The sequence below is a fragment of the Erpetoichthys calabaricus genome, chromosome 15, assembly GCF_900747795.2.
Source record: "Erpetoichthys calabaricus chromosome 15, fErpCal1.3, whole genome shotgun sequence".
NCBI classification, from domain to species: Eukaryota; Metazoa; Chordata; class Cladistia; order Polypteriformes; family Polypteridae; genus Erpetoichthys; species Erpetoichthys calabaricus.
The window spans coordinates 68,454,282-68,475,567 of NC_041408.2; the positions used below are offsets into that span (position 1 = coordinate 68,454,282).

General features: G+C 40.4%; 1 protein-coding gene across 7 annotated transcripts in view; it reads left to right on the forward strand.

Annotated features, from left to right (window-relative positions):
• LOC114665927 (regulator of G-protein signaling 7) overlaps positions 1 to 21,286 on the forward strand; it is a 541,984-nt gene that overhangs the window by 264,627 nt on the left and 256,071 nt on the right. The gene's annotated exons all lie outside the window — the stretch shown is intronic.

A 21,286-nucleotide genomic window follows, 5' to 3' on the forward strand; every position in this document is an offset into this window, starting at 1 on the left:
GTTAAAATGGAAGCATGTTAGCTGGAGAGCTGATAGTTCTTTTGTCATTTGCACCACTGGTGGCTAGTTAAGAAAGCAAGCAACAATTAAAACCTTAAAGTAGTTGTTTAAGACTAAAATAGGCAACTCAGGGTTCTAAATTGTAACAAACGAGTTAACTAAAACTAAGCCCCCTCAAAAATATTGGTTTACCAGAAACAAAATGGGTTCTAATTAAAATTTTGGTTAAGCCCTAAATCTGTAGCCTCCTCCAAGATTGGAGATGAGTACCCCTACTGTAAAGTCTTCATTCACAATTCAGCCTCTGTAAATTCTTTCTCCATCCCCTTGTTGTCAGCATAATGATATTGTCTGCCCGTCTGCTCCTTTTTGCTAAACTCCTGTTTAAATATACACAATTAACAGTAATGCTAGTTTTTTCCCTTATGATCTCTATAATACAGTTATAGACTTGGTCATAGTTTATTCACTTAATAAATCCTAATAATCCTAAAATAAATCATGCCAATTAAATATTATTTCTTATTTAGTAAACTGAAAAAAGCATACAGTTTTATCTCTCATAAGAGTGTTGTAACATTTGTTAAACATTTATTCTTTATACCTCTACTGAATGTTTAAATTAACATTTTAATTGTTACTGTTTGATTATATTTTACCAATACAGGGTGACCTGATTCGTTGTTCTGCAAATTTTACTAGTCACCATGGCGAGTTGGGTAACAGCCTGTCAGCACAGGCCTATGTCTAATGTAAAAAAACTTCATTTTATAAAGTAGGCCATTTATTTACAGTATTTTTAATTTATACAATGATGGAGCTTTGGTACAGTGTTTAGTGCTGCTTCTTTATCCTCCAGCATAATGGATTTGAACTAAAGACCAGTGAAGTTTGCATGTAGTCCCTGTGTGTACATGGGTTTTTATCCATTATGTTGGATTTATGACCACGTCTCAAAATCAGTTGGGTTATTGGAGGAATATGAATGAGTGTGCCCTGTGATGGAGGCTGCCACGTTCAAGTTTGAGTCTCTCTTTGAGCATGATAGGCTCCCATCAGTACTCAGATGGATTAAGTAGGTTTAAGAATGAACGGAGAGATAGATAAATCAATGCATATATTAAATATACATAGTCGCTTTTTGAAAATAAGTGGTTGAAATGATTTGCAAGGGAATTTGTAAGCTGCACTTGCAACCAATAAAACCAAAAAAATGACCTCAGACTTGAGAAGCTTCGACAGCAGCAACATTCCAGGCACGTTCCTATCATCTGAGAGCCTCCTTCAGATGTCTTAAAGTAATGCATTTCAATAATCCAATATAGATAGAAGACAAGCTGGAACTGCTGTTGATGCTTGCTATTAAATATCTGAAGACAAGAATAAGAAGAGTCGGCATTTCATGTTGAAACCTGCAGTCCTTGTTTACCTGAACCACAAAGTATAATAAAGTATTTTAAATAAAACCTCTAATTTTTATATTCCACTAAAGCATTTTGTTTATGGAGACAGCAAACAGACTACTAGGAACAATTTGGGACACACTGCTGGGCAGATATTGTGCATTATTATACATCTGACACCAGACATTTATTAATATAAAGCACATTAGAAAGTCTACTATACTGTTGAAAGTTAAGTACATTTTCAGTATTCAATAATAATTTCCTGAAATTATATCAGTTAAATATAATGAATGGAATTTAAGTATAGTACAGGGTGCTTCTCGAGGAAAGGACCGGAATAGTAAGTGCAGTAATAAGATCATTTTTAGTGCTCCCCAGTGGCCCATAATCCTTTCTAGTTTCTTCCTTTTCTTATTTGCTTCAGGCGTTTACGGAGCAACATATCAAGAATAGTTTCCTTTCCCATTTCTGTAAAGCTGCTAAATTCCCTTTGCTAAACCCTTGTTTTCTTTCGTGCACTTAAAGGTGTACATTCTACCTGCACAATTCTTGTGATGACACATTTTACATCGATGAGAGTAATGTTGTGTGTAGTGACCTACCAGGATGAAGGTCACACTTATCCAGCACCTCAGCAGTTTCCAGAAGTTCTTCTTTATGTATAAAGCGACACCATCAAAACAGTAAATCTATCAGAAATGCAGAAGATCTCCTCTTGTAATAGATTTGGTTTGCACCACAGAGTCTGTGGGTGTTAGTTAGTTATGTTGGAGACGGTGGCACTGACCAGAAAGCAGGAGACAGAGCTGGAGGTAGCAGAGTTAAAGATGCTAAGATTTGCATTGGGTGCGATGAGGATAGATAGGATTAGAAATGAGGACATTAGAGGGTCAGCTCAAGTTGGACGGTTGGGAAACAAAGTCAGAGAGGCGAGATTGCATTGGTTTGGACATGTGCAGAGGAGAGATGCTGGGTGTATTGGGAGAAGGATGCTAAGGATAGAGTTACCAGGAAAGAGGAAAAGAGGAAGGCCTAAGCGAAGGTTTATGGATGTGGTGAGAGAGGACATGCAGGTGATGGGTGTTACAGAATAAGATGCAGAGGACAGAAAGATATGGAAGAAGATGATCCGCTGTGGCAACCCCTAGAAGAAGAAGAAGAATGATAGTGATATTCAGAGCCTGAGAGACACAGAGAAAGAGATAAAGAACTCAGAGTATAATTTTATTTTAGGGAGGCATGGTGGCCCAGTGTTTTAGCGCTGCTGCCTCACAGGTCAGGTAACTTTTTTGGCCACCATAATCATTCCAGCATAGCCCTAGTCCTAACAGACACTTCATAGACCATTGCACCATTATAATCCACTCAAAACGACAAAGCAAATTCAGCTGGACCATTGCAAATAATACAAAAACGACCATGAAAAGTCTCATGTTACTTGTCATGTAATTTGCCATGCCATATCGTCGTATGTATGTAAACACATACATTTTTTGTTAAAATATTGCTAAAAAAAAATTTCGTAAAAATTAGAGCAGTGCACACACATGAAACACATTCACACAGATTTGAGAGTTTGAACTGAAGACCGGTCTCTTCCCACATTCACTGGTCAAGTGTCCCATCTGTAATTCAAAAGGCTAGAACATTACTGATCTACAGGGTCACAGAAATAACGTAAAGACCATTTCACATACTACAATAAGCAATATTTTTCTACATTAAATAATAAATTATACTGAGCATTTGATGGTAAAGTGTAAAAAATTGGTGTCAAGCTCCAGTCATGGAGAGCCGCAGTGGCTACAGGTTTTCATTCTAACCATCTTCTTCATTAGTGACCATTGCTGCTAATTAACTTATTTTGCCTTTGTTTTAATCATTGTGACTCAGGCCCCTTAGTTGTCTCTTGTTCCTTTATTTGCAGACAAACAATAATGAGACACAAAATGAGCTGCCATATAGCGAGCTGACCTGTGCCCATCACACAATATCTGAAAATAAAGAAAGGTGATGGTCTCAGTAAGGTTGATCTTTCAGGTCACCAAAACATTTTGACAATGTTCTTACAAAAAAACAGATAAATCAACAGTTTTGGAAATGTATGCTGTGGCAGAATGAGAGCAGCAACAAGCCATGGAATTAAATCTTCTTCTTCTTCTTCTTTTGGCTGCTCCCGTTAGGGGTCACCACAGCGGATCATCTTCTTCTATAAGCCATGGAATTAGATAACAGGTAGAATTAACAGCAAGAAATGGCTTCTCATTAAGAAATTGGTTGATGTGAAATTAGTGGGAGTTTGAAATTCCAGTTTAGCTGGTCATCTGTTGGCTCGTTTCACATCTCCTTTCTGTTTGGCTGTCATTTAATGAAGACACAAATCAATTCAGAGGACTGAATCCTTAAAAACAGGGCTATTAAAATGAAGGGAAAAGGAGTTATTTAGTGATGAAAACTGTCAATGATTAGGAAAAAGGTTAGAATGAATACCTGTAGCCCCTGTGGCCCTCTGGGCCTGGAGTTCAATACCCCTGGTGTAAAAGAATAAGACAAAGCTGAGAGGAGTTATAAATATTTTAAAAATAAGTTACAAATTACTGTGGAATGCGTATTACTAATTTTCTACAACAGTGGCATCTGGTGACTATCTGGTGGGATCGTAATGCAAAAACACCACAGTACTTCGGCTAAACTTCATTTTTCACCACTTGTCCGCTGTGAATTATAAACTGCTTTTTTTTTCCTCTATCCTTTCCTTCCTCCAATAGTGAAATTTACACATCTGAGGTATTCTGATTTACTGTGTGGTAGCTAACTGAAATATAAAATGTTTTGGCAATGCTTGTAAGTTTGCTTCTGTGACCATAACATTCAGTATATCATGAGTCTCAAACACCATAAAAATGTCTGCAAGGTGGTAGGACCCAATAAATATTGAATCAGGGATAGGAATAATCTGTATGGCCTGCCATTCCTCTGAACAAAGAGCACCATCACCTCAGGAGTAAGAGACCAAAGTATCTCAACCTGACAAACTGCCACCAGTTTTTTCATTTTAAGAAGGACGTCAAACCCCACAGTGCACTGCTCAGTTGCCTTCCCACAGATTCTTGTGTCAAGATTGTCATCAATAAAATTGTAAGTACTGTTACTCTGTCTCTTTCTGCATCCTACTCCTCATAATGATAGACACAACCTATAAGTTACACAACTGCTTCAGCAGAAGAAAACTATTGCTGCTTGCAAGTTTCCGCACATACACTACATGTGTAGTGGATTCAGGAGGTATTCAGACTTTTTTCAAATTTCACTGCTGTATGCTAAAATTATATAAATTAGTTTTTGCCACATTAAGCAACACTTAATATCCCAGAATGACAAAGCAAAAACAGATTTTTTTACAAATTTATTAAAAGTATAAATCTGAAATATTTGGATTGGATTGGATTTTCTTTATTGTCATTCAAGCCATACAACAAGGAGTGCACAGCTGAATGAAATTGCGTTTCTCCAGACTCAATGTACAAACACAGAGACAAGTGCACTTTATACAACAACATAGACATAATAGACAGCATAAACATACAGAATATATGTATAATCCAATAGACAAATTGGTGAATAGTTGTAAAGTGTTCAAGTGACAAAAACCATTAATATAATGCATAGACATAACAGCATTTTAGGAGAAGTGAGATTTTGAATATATGTGTTCAAACAGACTGTGTGTGTGTTCATGAGTTTAACAGCCCCAATAGGTCAGCATGTTGTTTGTTGGTGGTGGGAGTTGAGTAGTCTGTGGGAAGAAACTCCTACTGAGTCTGGCAGTCTTGCCTTGCACCACATACTGCGGCGGCATTTGCCAGAGGGCAAACGTTTGAGGAGTCCATGGGCTGGGGTCTCTGATTATCTTAGCTCTCCTAAGGCAGCATGACAAGTACAGATCATGTATAGATGTGAGGGTGGTCCCCAGGACCGGATTAAGACGAAATTGGGCCTGATGCTGCAGCGCAAAAAAGGCCTATTTTTTCTCGGCATTGGTGCATGTCCATTCGACACTCACCATACATGCACACTCAGACCGACCAAGGAGCCTTAATTGCTTGCGACGCAACCAGCCAGCCTTTATTGAACATGAATAATAATAACGATGTACAGTAATCCCTCGCTATATCGCGCTTCGCCTTTCGCGGCTTCACTCTATCGCGGATTTTATATGTAAGCATATTTAAATATATATCGCAGATTTTTTGCTGGTTCGCGGATTTCTGCGGACAATGGGTCTTTTAATTTCTGGTACATGCTTCCTCAGTTGGTTTGCCCAGTTGATTTCATACAAGGGACGCTATTGGCAGATGGCTGAGAAGCTACCCAACGTACTTTTCGCTCTCTCTCTCTTGCGCTGACATTCTCTGATCCAGACGTAGGGGGATTGAGCAGGGGGGCTGTTCGCACACCTAGACGATACGGACACTCGTCTAAAAATGCTGAAAGATTATCTTCATGTTGCTCCCTTCTGTGCAGCTGCTTCGTGAAGCGACATGCTGCACGGTGCTTCGCATACTTAAAAGCTCGAAGGGCACGTATTGATTTTTGATTGTTTGTTTTTCTCTGGGGTGTGAGCTGCCGCCTTCAACAGCTTTGTGCTGCGCGGTGCTTCGCATACTTAAAAGCCAAACAGCCCTATTGATTTGTTTGCTTTTCTCTCTCTTTCTGACATTCTGTGCTCCTGACGTGCACTCCTTTGAAGAGGAAGATATGTTTGCATTCTTTTAATTGTGAGACGGAACTGTCATCTCTGTCTTGTCATGGAGCACAGTTTAAACTTTTGAAAAAGAGACAAATGTTTGTTTGCAGTGTTTGAATAACGTTCCTGTCTCTCTACAACCTCCTGTGTTTCTGTGCAAATCTGTGACCCAAGCATGACAATATAAAAATAACCATATAAACATATGGTTTCTACTTCGCGGATTTTCACCTTTCGCGGGGGGTTCTGGAATGCAACCCCCGCGATGGAGGAGGGATTACTGTAGTATCGTAACAATTCGAGATTAACATCAAACTATTTAACATCAACATTCAACAGCAATTGTCTGAAAAGTGCACTTAATGCAGAAAACCTAACAATGAAATACACAAAATTTCGCAATTCTCTTATGAAACAGAGTAAGAAAAAATGAATTTGCAGAGACATTGGGTCAAAGTGACTCAGTAAACACTTGAGGGTAAACATTTGTCCACTATTTAAATTTCATAATAGACCAGAATCCTGTTGAGGATTTAAAAAATTCTAAACATCCATGCCGGGCCCGCGGGCCGGCTTTTAGTTTTACCTTTACAGATAACCATTTAAATAGCCATCGATTTTTACTGTACAACTAACTTTCAAGGTGAAAAATTTACTACGTGGCACTTACCGAACAATAATAAAGTAGCAAGAATCCCCAAGATATTGCAAAAAAACAGCTAAATTACTAAGTAAACTGTTTAACGTAAAATTGATAGCATTAACTTGAAATCTTCGGTTAACAATAAACACAACGACATTATAGTTACGTCACAGCGCAAAGAACAATAGTAACTGTATAATAAGTAATGCTGTGTCTGGGCATCCGAAAGTCGGACTCCAAATTTCATTCTAAGAATTATTTTGAGGTTAATATAGCAAAGGAAAACTGTTCAGCTTCCGGAAAATTCATGTCTGTTTTCATCTGGGCCTATTTCAAGAATGGACCTAATCCTGCAGCATCAATAGCACCCACCTTAATATGGCCATGGTGGTCCCAATGATTTCTTCTGCTGTCTTCATCACTCTTTGGAGTGACTTCTGATCTGAAACAGTCCAGTTGCCATAAAAGACTGTGAGGCATCTGGTCAAGATGCTGTCTATATTGCCTTTGTAGAATATTGTGAGGATGGGGGGTTTACTCTCCTCATCGTCAGACCCTTTCCTATGACACGTTTGGCTCAGGTACATCCCATTCTATTCATCATTGTTGAGATATTTCTGTACCTTGATTGGAGTCCATCAATTGTCAATTCATTTGACTGGACATGATTAGGAAAGACACACACCTGTCTATGGAAGGTCCCACAACTGACAATGTCTATCAAAACAAAAACCAAGCACTGAATTTGAAGGAATTGCCTGCATGATTGTGTCAAGGCACTAATCTGGAGAAAGGCTACCAATACCAGAGCTGCCTTCAAAGTCTTAAATGGAAGAAGTTGAGAACAACCACTACTCTTTCTAGAGCTGGCCACTATGGAAAACTGAGCAGTTGGTGTTGAAGGTCCATGGAAAGAGAAGTGATCAAGAACCTGATGTTCTGCTAATGAGATCCTGTGTGGGGATCAGAGAAATACCTAGAAGGAAAACCATCACTGCCACATTATTATCTGGACTTTATGACACAGTGGCCTGATGGAAGCCTGTCTTCCGTTTGCAAAAAAGTACCTAATGCATTTTCAGACTGTGAGAAATAAGACTCTCCAGTCTGATGAAAGCAAGATTAGCATGATGTCTGAAGAAAACCAAGCATCATTCATTACATGTGCAATACCATTCCAACAGTGAAGTATGGTGGTGGTAGCATCATGCTGTGGGGTTGTTTTTCAGCAACAGAGACTGGGAGACTACTCAGGGTTGAAGGGGAAGTTGGACAGAGAATCTGCTCCAGAGTGCTGGGTTACTATTCATTTTAACAGCAATCATGTCATTATATGTACCAGGTAATAAAGATTACCCGCTTAGACGCTGGCACCTTACGCCTTTCCTGGACCCCCAGAGCTAAGAAGAAAGGCACTTTAATGCTGCGCATAATCTTGCAGACTCAGTTGCAGAGCACAGCTAGATGCTCTTTAATGTAAGTGGCAGGGTCTCGACATGTCAGGTGGGAGGCTACCCTACCAACCAGTGTAGTTCTTCAGCTTCATGACTGCGTGAGTATTAGACTGATCAACATGCTACATATTGAGATGTTTCAGTGTGGTGTTTGAGGTGCATTGTTGTGCACATATTTACAATAGTAAATTGTGTAGAAAGTGTACGTACAGTCAGTTTTATAAATCTGATTTTTTTTTTGGAATATTCATTTAGCATACCCATTTGGCATACGCAGCTTTTATTTTCCATGCGCATATTTTCATGCAAAAAAGTAAAGCAAACGTCAGTAAGCAAAGAGTCTTTAGAACGTATTTATGAAAGCAATAATGCCAAGTATTTAGCCTGTCAAACTCTGATAATTATGGTTCCTTTGTACCAATCTTTATACCATTGTGCCAATGGCATAATTCTCATAAATCCCAGTACCATTCTCGAGACTCTCTAGGCTCTGAGGCTAGGTTTAGAAGGTTACCGGTCCAAATCCTGTAAACGCCAGAAGTGACTCTACTCCATTGGACCCTTGAACAAGGCCATTTACCTGCAATTGCTTCGTCCTGGGTATGACGTTAATCTGCATCCAGTGCTGTAAGCAGGTTCTCCAACTTGCAGGGAAAACTTGGGGTTGGTGGCAGGATTGGCACTCCAGCCACTGTAATAAAAACCTCTCACTGTTCCAGTGTAGTGCTGAGGTGTCACCTACCACACTCAGTTCCCAATCCAGTTGGCTCGATGAGTGGTGGGTGCGGCAACGTGTTATCAGCATACGCTCCCAACCTCTCTCTAGGGCAACTACAGATGGGAAACAGCCACTGCAACACAACATTTTGGAAACTGAAAGTAAAAGATAACATGTATATAACATGTATATAAAATATATGCATGTAAATTAATAAAAAAATAAACATAAAGTAAAAACCATGAATCACAGAAAGAATCAAAATATGACCTATGAAGAGAGCTGAGAGGAACTGAATATTTTTAGATTAAGCAGAAAGGAATTTAAAGATGAGATTATTATTTTTTTAAATCATCAAGGGATGCCATCTGTTGCTTTAATATGAACTCTTCAGCAAGGGCACAGATAGAAGGTGGTTGAGGGGAAATTTCTCACACATATTAGAAAGTTCTGTGAAGAACTGTAGACCATCCAGCGCTGTCTTTTGCCTTGTGCCCTGTGCTGCTGATAGGGGCTTGGACCACTTACAAAACCACATTGGATAATGTATGCACAGTTAGAATGTTAGAAAGAATTTCTGAAGACATGGGGAATATGTGACCTAAGTAGCGTAGATGATAGTAAGGTGTACTTTGGATAATTTCAAATCTGCACTCAGTAATGTTCATCAAATGAATGGAATTGACAAACTATGTTGGGTAAAAGAACTGTTCTCATGAAAACGTTTCTTATATTCATATGTAAAATCAGCAACAAAGAGTAAATGGCTCCTTAAGTAAGATAAAGAGATGCAAAGAAGTTCAAGTAATGCAGGAGAATGTTCATTGGCAGAATGACAAACAAGACATAAAACAATAGGAGCAGCAACTATTGACTGGAGAGAGTATAGGCTCAGTGTTTTGAATTAACAGCAGACAACAAAGAATTGTAGGCCGTAGCTAAGGAACTAGCCTGTAAACCACAAGGTTGCCAGTTCAAACTTCACATTTGATCAATTTTATGGCCCTGAGCAAGTTGCTTAAGCTGCCTGTGCTCTGTTACATGGCTGGGAGAGCAGACCAGCGTACACAGACAAAATGTTTTGGTACCAGCCAGGCCATCCCTTTTAATTAGAATAAAAATAACAGGCTTAGGGACCTTTATGAAAGAAAACAAAGTGGCTTCAGTCAGCCTTCAGGAGAGATTTGCATTGGCAATTGGAAAGTTGCCCGTTCAAATCCTGTAAATGCCAGAAGTGACACCACTCCATTGGGCCCTTGACAAAGGCCCTTAACCTGCAATTGCTCCATCCTGGGTGTGACGTTAACCTGCATGCAGCCCTGTAAGTAGGTCCTCCAACTTGCAGGGAAAACTAAGGGGTTGATGATAGGATTTGCACTCTAGCCAAACCTCACACTGTTCCACTCCATTCAACTAGCGTGGTGCTGAGGTGTCTCCCGTTGCATGACTGCACTCAAACTCAAAGTCAAAGTGAACTTTATCGTCATCTCAACCATATACAAGTATACAGATAGACGAAATTGCAAAGCTCAGGGTCCACATTGTAACAACATGACGTGCAAATAATAAATTAAAAATAGAATTAAAATTTAAATTTAAAATTAAAACACAAACAAGACAAGACATTGTGCAAAGACAAGACAAAGAAGTAGCAGCAATATTGATGTGTAAGATATCTAATATAATAAATAAATAATAAATAATAGATATAGATAATACAGAAATTATTAGTGTATGATAATAGTTGTTTAAAACATATGTAAACAATGACAGGTCAGAATGTTTCACAGCAGAAGGATATCAAGAGTGTCAAAATACTTAAAGGTCAGTATGAGATGTTCAGTTCTTTTCTACATGCACACTCGTCTTTGCAGGAAAGTGGCTCGCATGTATAAAAGTTCTGTTTTTAGAGGTGGTTGAGGCAGTGTGGAAGATCCCAGGCGGCAGCATGGTGTTAAGGAGTCTAACAGCTTGGGGGTAAAAACTCTCCTGCAGCCTGGCAGATCTGGCTTTGATGCTGCAGTATCTTCTCTTGGATGGCAGAAGTGTAAAAAGTCCATGTGAGGGGTGTAAGGGGTCCTGCAAAATGCTGCAGACCTTGTAGACACTGCGTTTGTGAAATATGTCTTGTAGTGAAAGGAGAGGCACCCCAATAATGTTCTCTGCTGTCTTCACTATCCTTTGCAGGCGCTTAAGGTCAGATATGTTGCAGTTGCCATACGAGATACGAGATGCAGTTGGTCAGAACACTCTCAATGGTGCCTCTGTAGAACATGGTGAGGGTGGAAGGGGGAAGGCTTGCTCGCTTTAGCCGCCTCAGGAAGTGTAGTCTCTGCTGGGATTTCTTGATTAGTGATGAGGTGTTATGTGTCCACGTAAGTTCCTCAGTTATGTGCACACCGAGGAACTTGGTACTCCTAACAATCTCCACATCTAAACCGTTGATGCTGAGTGGGATGTGGGCAGGATGTGATTTTCTGAAGTCCACGATTATCTCTTTTGTCTTGTCAACATTGAGAGATAGATTGTTATCTTCACACCATGCAGACAGCCGTTCCACCTCATCTTTGTATGCTGTTTCATCATCCCTGCTTATCAGTCCCAGCACCGTCAAATCATCCGCAAACTTGATGATGTGGTTGGTGTTATGTGTGGCTGTGCAGTTGTGAGTCAGCAGGGTGAACAGCAGTGGACTAAGCACGCAGCCCTGCGGCGCTCCAGTCCTCAGTGTAATGATGCTGGAAGTGTTACAGCCCATCCGAACTGACTGGGGCCTCTCTGTCCTAATTTGGGATATTGAGATGGTGTGTTGTTTTAGCAATGTACTATATTAATGCATACTCCCATCCTCAGGCCATCCCTTTTAATTAGAATAAAAATAACAGGCTTAGGGTCTCTTAAGCAAGAAAACAAAATAGCTTCTGCCAGCCTTCAAACAGTTATAAATTAACAAAAGAATTGATGCTCTGTCCTTCTTGAATGCCAAGTCAATATCTGACGCTGCCTTCTGGGAGCACCTCTGTTTTATACTGTCTGTGTTGGAAGGGGCGAACCCTTCTTGGGGGGCTGTGGGTTGGATAGGTATCCCCCTTAAGTGATTTCTCAATGACATGGAGGGAAAGAGAAGGTACTGTTGGCATCAGTGCCCCCTCTTAACCCAGGGTGGGACTATTTACATTTCAGAAGGTGGTCCTCAGGTGCACATACTGTAAGTGACAGCCCCAACTGTAAAAAAGCTGAACTATGCATCCATACTTGTAAAGTCCCTTGGGATGCTGCACACTTTAGTAAATCACTTTATAAAAAAATATGCAGTATGTCAAATGGCCCAGTTACAAACTGCGATTTACAAACGTATCTTTCACATTCCAGCCTCCTCATCTCCTTCCGTGAAAGCGGATTGTTTTCAAAGAATACTCATTTAGCTTGTTCATTTTATTCGTTTTTCATTTGAAGTAGGTTAATTGATTTTCCTTTTCAATTTTGTGTTGACACAGCACACTGAACTATTTAAACTGTAGATGTTTAAATTTGCACTGTCTCATTTAAAAAATGTCACCTTATGTAATTATTGTTTTTGTTTGCTTAGCCGAGATAGTAAGTGTGCATTCTTGTACAAAGTGACAGAGATTACAGGGAACATTATTCTGAACGGTATGGAACATTAAATATTCTGGATAAGGTTGCCATGCAGACTTTGAGAAGATAGTGTGACACAGGGCTTTACCGAAAACCCACTCTCAGTCTCCTATCGTTCATCACTTCATGGTTTGTGTTTGCTGTCGAGCCTTCATGAGATGTACTGACAGGAAAGCCAAATTGCATAGAATACGCCTCTCAGCGTCACCTCTGTTGGCTTTTCTGGTGCTGAAAATGGCAGTGAGAGCTGGGCATTACATATAAGGAGCTGATTATATCATTGTTTCTTTTTGTTTGGTTTAAAATTTGCATAAGACGTGATCTGGGATAAATCAAATTATACAAGGACAAGGGTCATGCTATTAATTCCTACACAATTGGAGGTGTTATTCCTAACCATGGAAATATATTATGTCAGTTTGCATTGAGACATCATGATTATAGTGCTACTCCGGAATGGCCTGAAAATATCTTCAGACACAGAAATAATGTCTGTCTTATTTATGGAAAGGTTAAATAGGGGTTTAGAGCAAGAGACAGGCTGCCAGGTTGACTTTGCCACATTCTTTTCTTTGCTCACGATATTAAAAGTAAATAATCCGCCTTTGCTGATTACAAAACATTGCTTGTTGAGGATGTGATGGCCAGAAAGGTGGTGAGGTACTGCTATGCAGCTGCCTGACATTACTGCTCTCGGCCCGTGTGGAGTGGGTATGTTTTTTTCTGTATCTGTTTGAGTTTTTCTCCCTGTGCGCCACTGTTCCTCCCATATCCCAAACAAGTGAAGATTAGGCTTCTAGCCATGTCTAGTCATGGTGGGGTGTGTGAGTTTGTCCTCTTTTGGGCTAGTGTAGCTTTCTGCGTCCCCCCCGAGTGGATTAAATAGTTTCAAAAACTGGACAGATGGCTAGAGGATATTGTGACAGGTTGTGTTGCTGGCACACTGTCTTAAGATAGATCAGGCAGTATGAAAGAAAAAAAAAAGTTCTGCTTGTGTTATTGAATAGTATCCCGTGAAGGACACCTTTGGCTCGCACCTCTGGGATTTAAAAAAACTAAACAAATAAGAAGAGATGAAAGGAGCAGGAGCCTATTCAAAACCCACGGTAGCAGGACCAAGGGGGGGAATCACAACTCCAGACAAAGGAATCCAACGTGGCGCAGGAGTCGGGCCGTAAGATGCCGTAACAGTAAATGCACACCGACAGGGGGTATTGCCAGATATGGATGCAGCCTTAGAGCTATTTACTTTACTGGGGTGTAGCTATGGATGGATAGATATGGATGAAGAACAATGGCAGATGATTGGAGATAGAGAAAGAGATCCCATAAACTTTAGGTAGTAACATGGAGTCTGGTTAGCTTATACATTTCACCTAACCCCAACCCCCTCCCGGTTTCATCCTGACTCTTTAAGAGACAACTGGTGTCAAGGAATGTAGGGATACCTGTTGCTGCAAGATGGACTTCTAAAAGCTTGATCCTAACAGCTTTCTAGGGAATTCTTTATCCCAGGAGTGATACCTGAGCTTCTGAGTGTGGATTTGAGAAAATACAAAAACAATTTATCTCTTTTATAGCCCTAAATCACACCAGTAATGCCTCAAGGGGCTTTAATAGGCCCTGTTTTTTGACAGCACCCCCAGCCCTAACTCTCTAAGAAGATAATGAAAAAAATAAAACAAAAAATAATCTTGTAGGGAGAAAACAAATTTGGACGTGAGCGTCAGTAGGCTTTGCACCCTAGGAACCAAGTTACCCAAACTATTCTATACCATTTCAGCAATTATTTACCGCTCTGATGTTGATCTTTCTAATCATAAAATAGGTCATTACGGTGGCAAATGATGAGAAGAATTCCTAATTAATTGCAGAATTACGGTATTTGAGTGTTCCTCTAGAGTGCCTCTTTCTCTTGCATGATTTGGCTCAAAAACTAATCAGCACATCATCATCTTATAACAGGCTTAAGTTCTGAGTATTTTTCAGTTCAGTCATTTTTGCTCTGGACTATCCATCAAGAAACTGTGACACACAGACACACACATGCCCATCATCAAGATATCACTGTTGTTGGCATCAAAGGTCCCTAAAACCTCAAGATCGGCTGAAAATCGGAGATTGAAATTTTTGATGATTTTAAAGCTTTTGCTTCTCCCCCATAGAGGACAGGTTATGGTGGGAAAGGGTGCAAAGCAAAATACTGGAAGAAATCCTTGGATAGGCAATTCAGAGAGAGACCCCCTTCCAGGTAGGTTAGGTGTGCAATGGGTGTCAACAAATGAGGTAAATTTACCCCATGTTACCCCTTTCTTGTTTTTGAGAAATTAGAGATAAGCAAGGGCTCAAATGCAGGGAGGAAGATGGAAGAAGTGAGCAGGAGGACATCATAAGAGGTATGGATACAAGAAAAAGCTTAGAGTACCCTGAGAAAACCCCACAATGAAAGAACACATTAACTGCACACAAATGACGACCAGGCATTGAAGTGAGAATAGTGGATCTGCATAACCACTGGACCACTCTGCTGTCCATCACTATTAAGGCAGAACAAGCAAGATGCAGAGGAAAGGAAGATATGGAAACAGATGATCTGCTGTGACAACCCCTAATGGGAGCAACCGAAAGAAGAAGAAGATGCAACACGCAGTGCCACAGGTGAAAAAGTAAAAAAATCAATAATTAGTTTACAATGCAGTTAGAACCAATGACTTGAACCAGGCAGGTCGTGTAGTCAGTGATCCATCTCATCCAGCTAGTTGACGTTTGTTGATGTTCAGATGTGAACTGTTTGTCACAGCATCTCATTGGGCTTTTACAATTTGACCACTGCCATTTTAAAACTAAATTTCATTTTCTTTAACCGTTTTGGATCTGTGAAGTAGCAGCACTAACCACTGCACCACCATACTGCTTAGTATCTAACTATGTCCGTTACTCTGTACAAAATAGGCAAAGCTTTCATTCATTCATTCATTTTGTGAACGTACTGCCTCTAGTCCCAGGTTACATAATAAGAGGTGTTTCTGAAAGTCTCAGTTTGATTTAATTCAGACAAGGTTTTCTATGATTATAACTACAACTGCAGTTTACCAACATATTTTCACTGGTAAATGATTTTTTAAGTTAAATGAAAAAAACAAAAATGATCATTATAGTGTCAATATCTGGATACTGCATGAGGCGGTGTGTGTGACATGAAAGTGTCCCATAACAAATACAGCCATCCACACAGTGCTGAGTGTATGGCAGGGAGGGATGATTACACACATGTAGGCAGCTCTCTGCATGTCTGAGCCCCAACTCCTACCTGAGGGACTGGCACTCCTCATGACCCCTAGGCAGCTGGCCCTCTTCAGTAGGCAGAAGTTTCTCCCCAGAGCACATGACTGCCCCTTACTGAGATGGAGGGCTTCTTTTATTCGACTACGTGTCCCACCTTGCCCCTCTACTAATAAATGTGACATATTGCTCTTAATGACTTCCTTCTTCACAGCTTGTGTGAATGCCAGTTTGTGAGTGTTGCTTTCTCTTTTCCAGATGGAACTGTGGGCTCTGTCTCCATCTCTTGCTACTGCTCATCTCTTTTTTAGTTGACCATCCACTGCCACATTATTTCTTTTTTTGTAAAAGAAAAATTTAACAACTGTGAGAGGATCAGCGCGGACACAGACAGACAGACACCGTTGTCCCCAACACACAGTTTATTTACAGTTATATTTACATATAAAAGTCCCGCACAGCACACAGTGCTCCAGCACCAAATGCCCTTTTTGTTCCTGGGCCTCTCAATGGTCCTCTTCAGGCCGCCTTCTCTTCCCACTCTGAAGCCTTGTCCTCTTCCTCCTGACTCTCACTCCCCGACTGCAGGAAGGTGGCCCCTTTTATAGTCACCGGGATGTGCTCCAGGTGCTCGTTGATGTCCTTTCTGTGGCACTTCCTGGTGTGGCGGAAGTGCCACATGAGCACCTGGAAACACTCCAGGTGTCCCTGGAAGGTCCTTGCTCCACCCTCCCCAGGTGTGGCAGAAGCGCGGATCTCCCAGGCTCCACGATGCTCAGGGTGCCCCCTGGTGGTGACTACGGGCCCAAATGGGTTTGAGCCTCCTCGCTTTGTCCCCGTGGTCCCCTCATTATCCAGGGCAGTTGCCCCCTCGTGGCCTGGTGGATATATAGACCACCTCCCGGTCCTCCCAGGCGTCCTGGCTGGGTCTGGCCCCCAGCCTCCTGCCACACAGCATATAAAGTTTTCAGCCTCATTCTTAATAGGTTTTTTTACTTACTCTTTCTCAATATAACTGAAATACTAATTTGTAAAATGGGTTAAGGTTAGAAAGCAAATATTTCTGTGCTTTTTAAATGTTGACCCATTTGTCATTGTTGACTGAATTACAACTGTCTCATCTGTCCCACTACTTCTCTATCAACATCTTTGCTCTCATAAATTGAGATCTTGTTTCTATTTGCATATGATTGGATTCCATGATTTCCAGAACTCCTTGCTGGGTTGGAATCATGAACGCTGCTTCTTTATATTTCCTGGTTTGCTGTGGTTTTGTGAATAGATGTTTAATCCTACATTATTAAATTGGATGGCTTGCTGAGTAACTGATTCCATGGGCTACAGAAGGCATCTAGAATAGGGGAGCTGGAGTGGAGGACTTGAGTTCACAGACGTCGCAGCAGGTCTCCATATTATTACAGGAGACATCACCAGCAGCAGTATTTGATGTTATAAAGATGATTCAAAATGGTTTTATTTAACGTTGATTTAGAATTGCTACAAATCATGATGCTGTATTGACTTCATAAAAGTCAAGTGTTTAATCTTAAAATTGACTTCAATGAATATCTACTAACAAGAAACAGTAAAAGTAACTAACACCAACCTCAGTCATTCTCGTTGCATGATATTTTTAAACAGTGACTCAGCATGCACTAAGAAATAGTGTTACACTCTGTTTCATCATAGTTTACCCTCATTGCATTTATGAATGATATACAGGTGTAAGATAACTTTGGGTTTTTCAAACATGTAACATTTTGCTTTCAAATAAAATGTAGTGTCATCAGTACATGTCCAAGTTATCGTTACGTGTACACAGTGCAATGAAATTCCTCCCTGCATTCTTGACCAACACACAGCCGGCTGCCACCTTGTTGGTTTCGTATAAGTGATAGAAAATTAAAAAATAATAGGTAGTGCTGAGTGAAACCGACACATTTCTTTTTGTATACAGTTCTGCTAAATGTTGTGTGATGGGACCGGGCCGTCAGCATGCCTGGGTTCAAATAAAGAATGGTTTACTAACCAAAAATACCTCTTCCAAGTAACAAGCACAGAATCTCTTTTCTGCAATCACCTCTCCACAATTCCTCTTACCACCGCACTACCCTCCTCTAGTTGAGTGTTGCTCAATGTCCTCCCAGCTCCGACTCACCTGGACAAGGGAGTGTGGTCCCTTTTATTGAGGACCTGGGTGTACTTCCGGTGCCAGGGCTATTGCCTGATGGAAGTACTTCCAAGTCATATGGAAGTCCCATTATTTGGGGAGAATATCTCCCTGCAGTGCCTGCTTGCGGCACCCTTGGACCTCGGCAGGTCTGTGCTGCCAGACTACAACTCCCAGCATTCCCTACTGGTTCCCAAATATGGAGGGCTGCTGCCATCTAACGCCTGGGGAAATTAAATACCCCTCTGCAACAGTTCTTCCCTGTCATTTTCTTTTTTCCCTTCCAGGGAAGGTATTAGGTACACATCCGGTCAGTACGCCTCTCCACTTGTTTGGGGCTTCCCGTCCGGGTAGGAAATCTTCAGCTGTGATGTCCATCCAATCCTTAGGATAGTCTTGTCTGGGTGCGTCATCATTCCCTTTCTTTGCTGGGACACTTTTCTGTTTACTCGGGGCCTCCCATCCAGGCAAATGAACCTTCCCAGCTTTCTGCCAAGATGCCTGTCCATCCCGTGTGCTTCCTATAGTGGTTTTGCATGCCATTTTGAAACCATGATACGCACTAAAAGGGTGTTTTGGAGTTTTAAAATGCTGAGCAAAACAGCCAAGTTTCCTTTCATATACAGTTTTGCGATATTGATGCTAAACTTCATTTCACATGTGAGTTACAACTGTGAAGATCACTAAAAATAGTGTTTTGGATTTTTAGATAGATAGATAGATAGATAGATAGATAGATAGATAGATAGATAGATAGATAGATAGATAGATAGATAGATAGATAGATAGATAGATACTTTATTAATCCCAAGAGGAAATTCACATACTCCAGCAGCAGCATACTGATACAAAAACAATATTAAATTAAAGAGTAATAAAAATGCAGGTATACAGACAATAACTTTGTATAATGTTAATGTTTACCCCCCCGGGTGGAATTGAAGAGTTGCATAGTTTGGGGGAGGAACGATCTCCTCAGTCTGTCAGTGGAGCAGGACAGTGACAGCAGTCTGTTGCTGAAGTTGCTCCTCTGTCTGGAGATGATACTGTTTAGTGGATGCAGTGGATTCTCCATAATTGATAGGAACTGTTTGAGCGCCCATCGCTCTGCGACAGATATCAAACTGTCCATCTCCGTGCCTACAATAGAGCCTGCATTCCTCACCAGTTTGTCCAGGCGTGAGGCGTCCTTCTTCTTAATGCTGCCTCCCCAGCACACCACAGCGTAGAAGAGGGCACTCGCCACAACCGTCTGATAGAACATCTGTAGCATCTTATTGCAGATGTTGAAGGACGCCAGTCTTCTAAAGAAGTATAGCCAGCTCTGTCCTCTTTTGCACAGAGAATCAGTATTGGCAGTCCAGTCCAATTTATCATCCAGCTGCACTCCCAGGTATTTATAGGTCTGTACCCTCTGCACACAGTCACATCTGATGATCACGGGGTCCAGGAGGGGTCTAGGCCTCCTAAAATCCACCAACAGCTCCTTGGTTTTGCTGGTGTTCAGGTGTAGGTGGTTTGAGTCGTACCATTTAACAAAGTCCTTGATGAGGTTCCTATACTCCTCCTCCTGCCCACTCCTGATGCAGCCCACGATAGCAGTGTCAAAAGGCTGTGTTTTAAAGGCTTTCTTGGGTACTGGGGGGTGCTAGAAAGGAACATTGGTCCATAAGGTTTTGGAAACGCTGTACACCATTTTTGGACCTATATATTTCTCGGAAAAGGCTCTATTTGAAAATAAACAGGGAACAGCTATCCTTTGGTAATTCAATATAACTAAACACAATGAAACAAAATAATGTACTCTTAGACAAAATCTTTAAGACAATAAAATTGTTGTCCAAATTAGGAGAAGAAAACACTGTACCTGAGGTCTAAGATGACATCCCACTTTGGCTGGTACAAAATTTTGTGAACATGGATAACTGTGTGCTCCCATCAGCCCCAGCACACTTTCTCTGCCTGATGGGAGTTGCTGTCCCTGCATCAGCGCAGTTTTTGGGTTGTTGTTTTTCTCCATGATATACCATATAGCCTGTATTTTAAGTTGGACAAGTGGAAATGCACATGTAAAATTGTGTGAAAATGAATTCAGCTTTTTTTGTATGTTTAGCCAACAACCAAACAGACAGATTATGATTTTACTTATCTAGATTAGAGTGGGGCAGCTTCTGTGTGTATAAGCAAAATTAAAAAAAAAACAATGTTACACATTAATTCTGTACTGCAAAATGAAAAGGAGTTTAGCAAGTGTGTTTTCATTCAATTAAGTCAGATCATCTGGTCTGCAAGGCCTCAAATGAAATCAGGCAGTGCCGTTTTGACAGGGTAATATGGAGGTGAAGTACAGTTTCAGCTCCATCTCAATCACTAACTGTCACCCTCTGTTGATCTTTTTTTTAACTAAATGAGCTTTCAGTATTTTTAGAAGTTTTTATCGTTTGCCTTTCATATTAAACCTGCAACATAGCAATTTTCATCTGAATGACATTTAAATGAAATCTGTTTCACAGAATCAAAAACCTCTGTGTTTTGTAGTAATTGCCTATTGCTGCCTTTGAGTTTTCTACATTGTATTTTATTTGCAATCACATTTAAGGAAATCTTTTGTCATCTTTCATATTTTCAAAGCAATGCTACTTTAATGCAGACAAATTAAATAAAGAATTTAATGCACACACAAATTCTGCAGAAATAACCACCTTATGTGTAATGTTTACTCGTGACTACTCTAATTTAGTATGCTTTTATCAGGAACTGAAAGAGACATCCCGAGTGAATTTCTTATCAATGGAATTTGCTGCAAAGAGTCAAAAACCTGACCTCATCTAGGAAAGGGGGAATAGCACCAGTTCTTTCTAGAAACGTTTTAAGACGCTTTCGATAAACTTCAATTACTAGGACCCAGATTCACATTTTATCCAATAAACAGAATCTCCTGGGTAGTGCTACGATAAAGAGCGCCTCTGGATACTGCAGAACCTGGCTTCAGTCAAGGTTATCTGGCTGTGTTTCAACCAGGCCCATTAAATTCACTGCCATTTTTTCATCTATCTAACCATCAATTATTTCATTTACTCAAAATGCTTAAGAGAGTGTTACAAAATAATCACATAATTTAGCTTTACATATATGGTAAAAACAAACATTTCAAAAATATACACACTACATCAAAATTTGTCAAAACCATTACCTGTCCGTCCTATAAATGGGGATGATGAGATTGA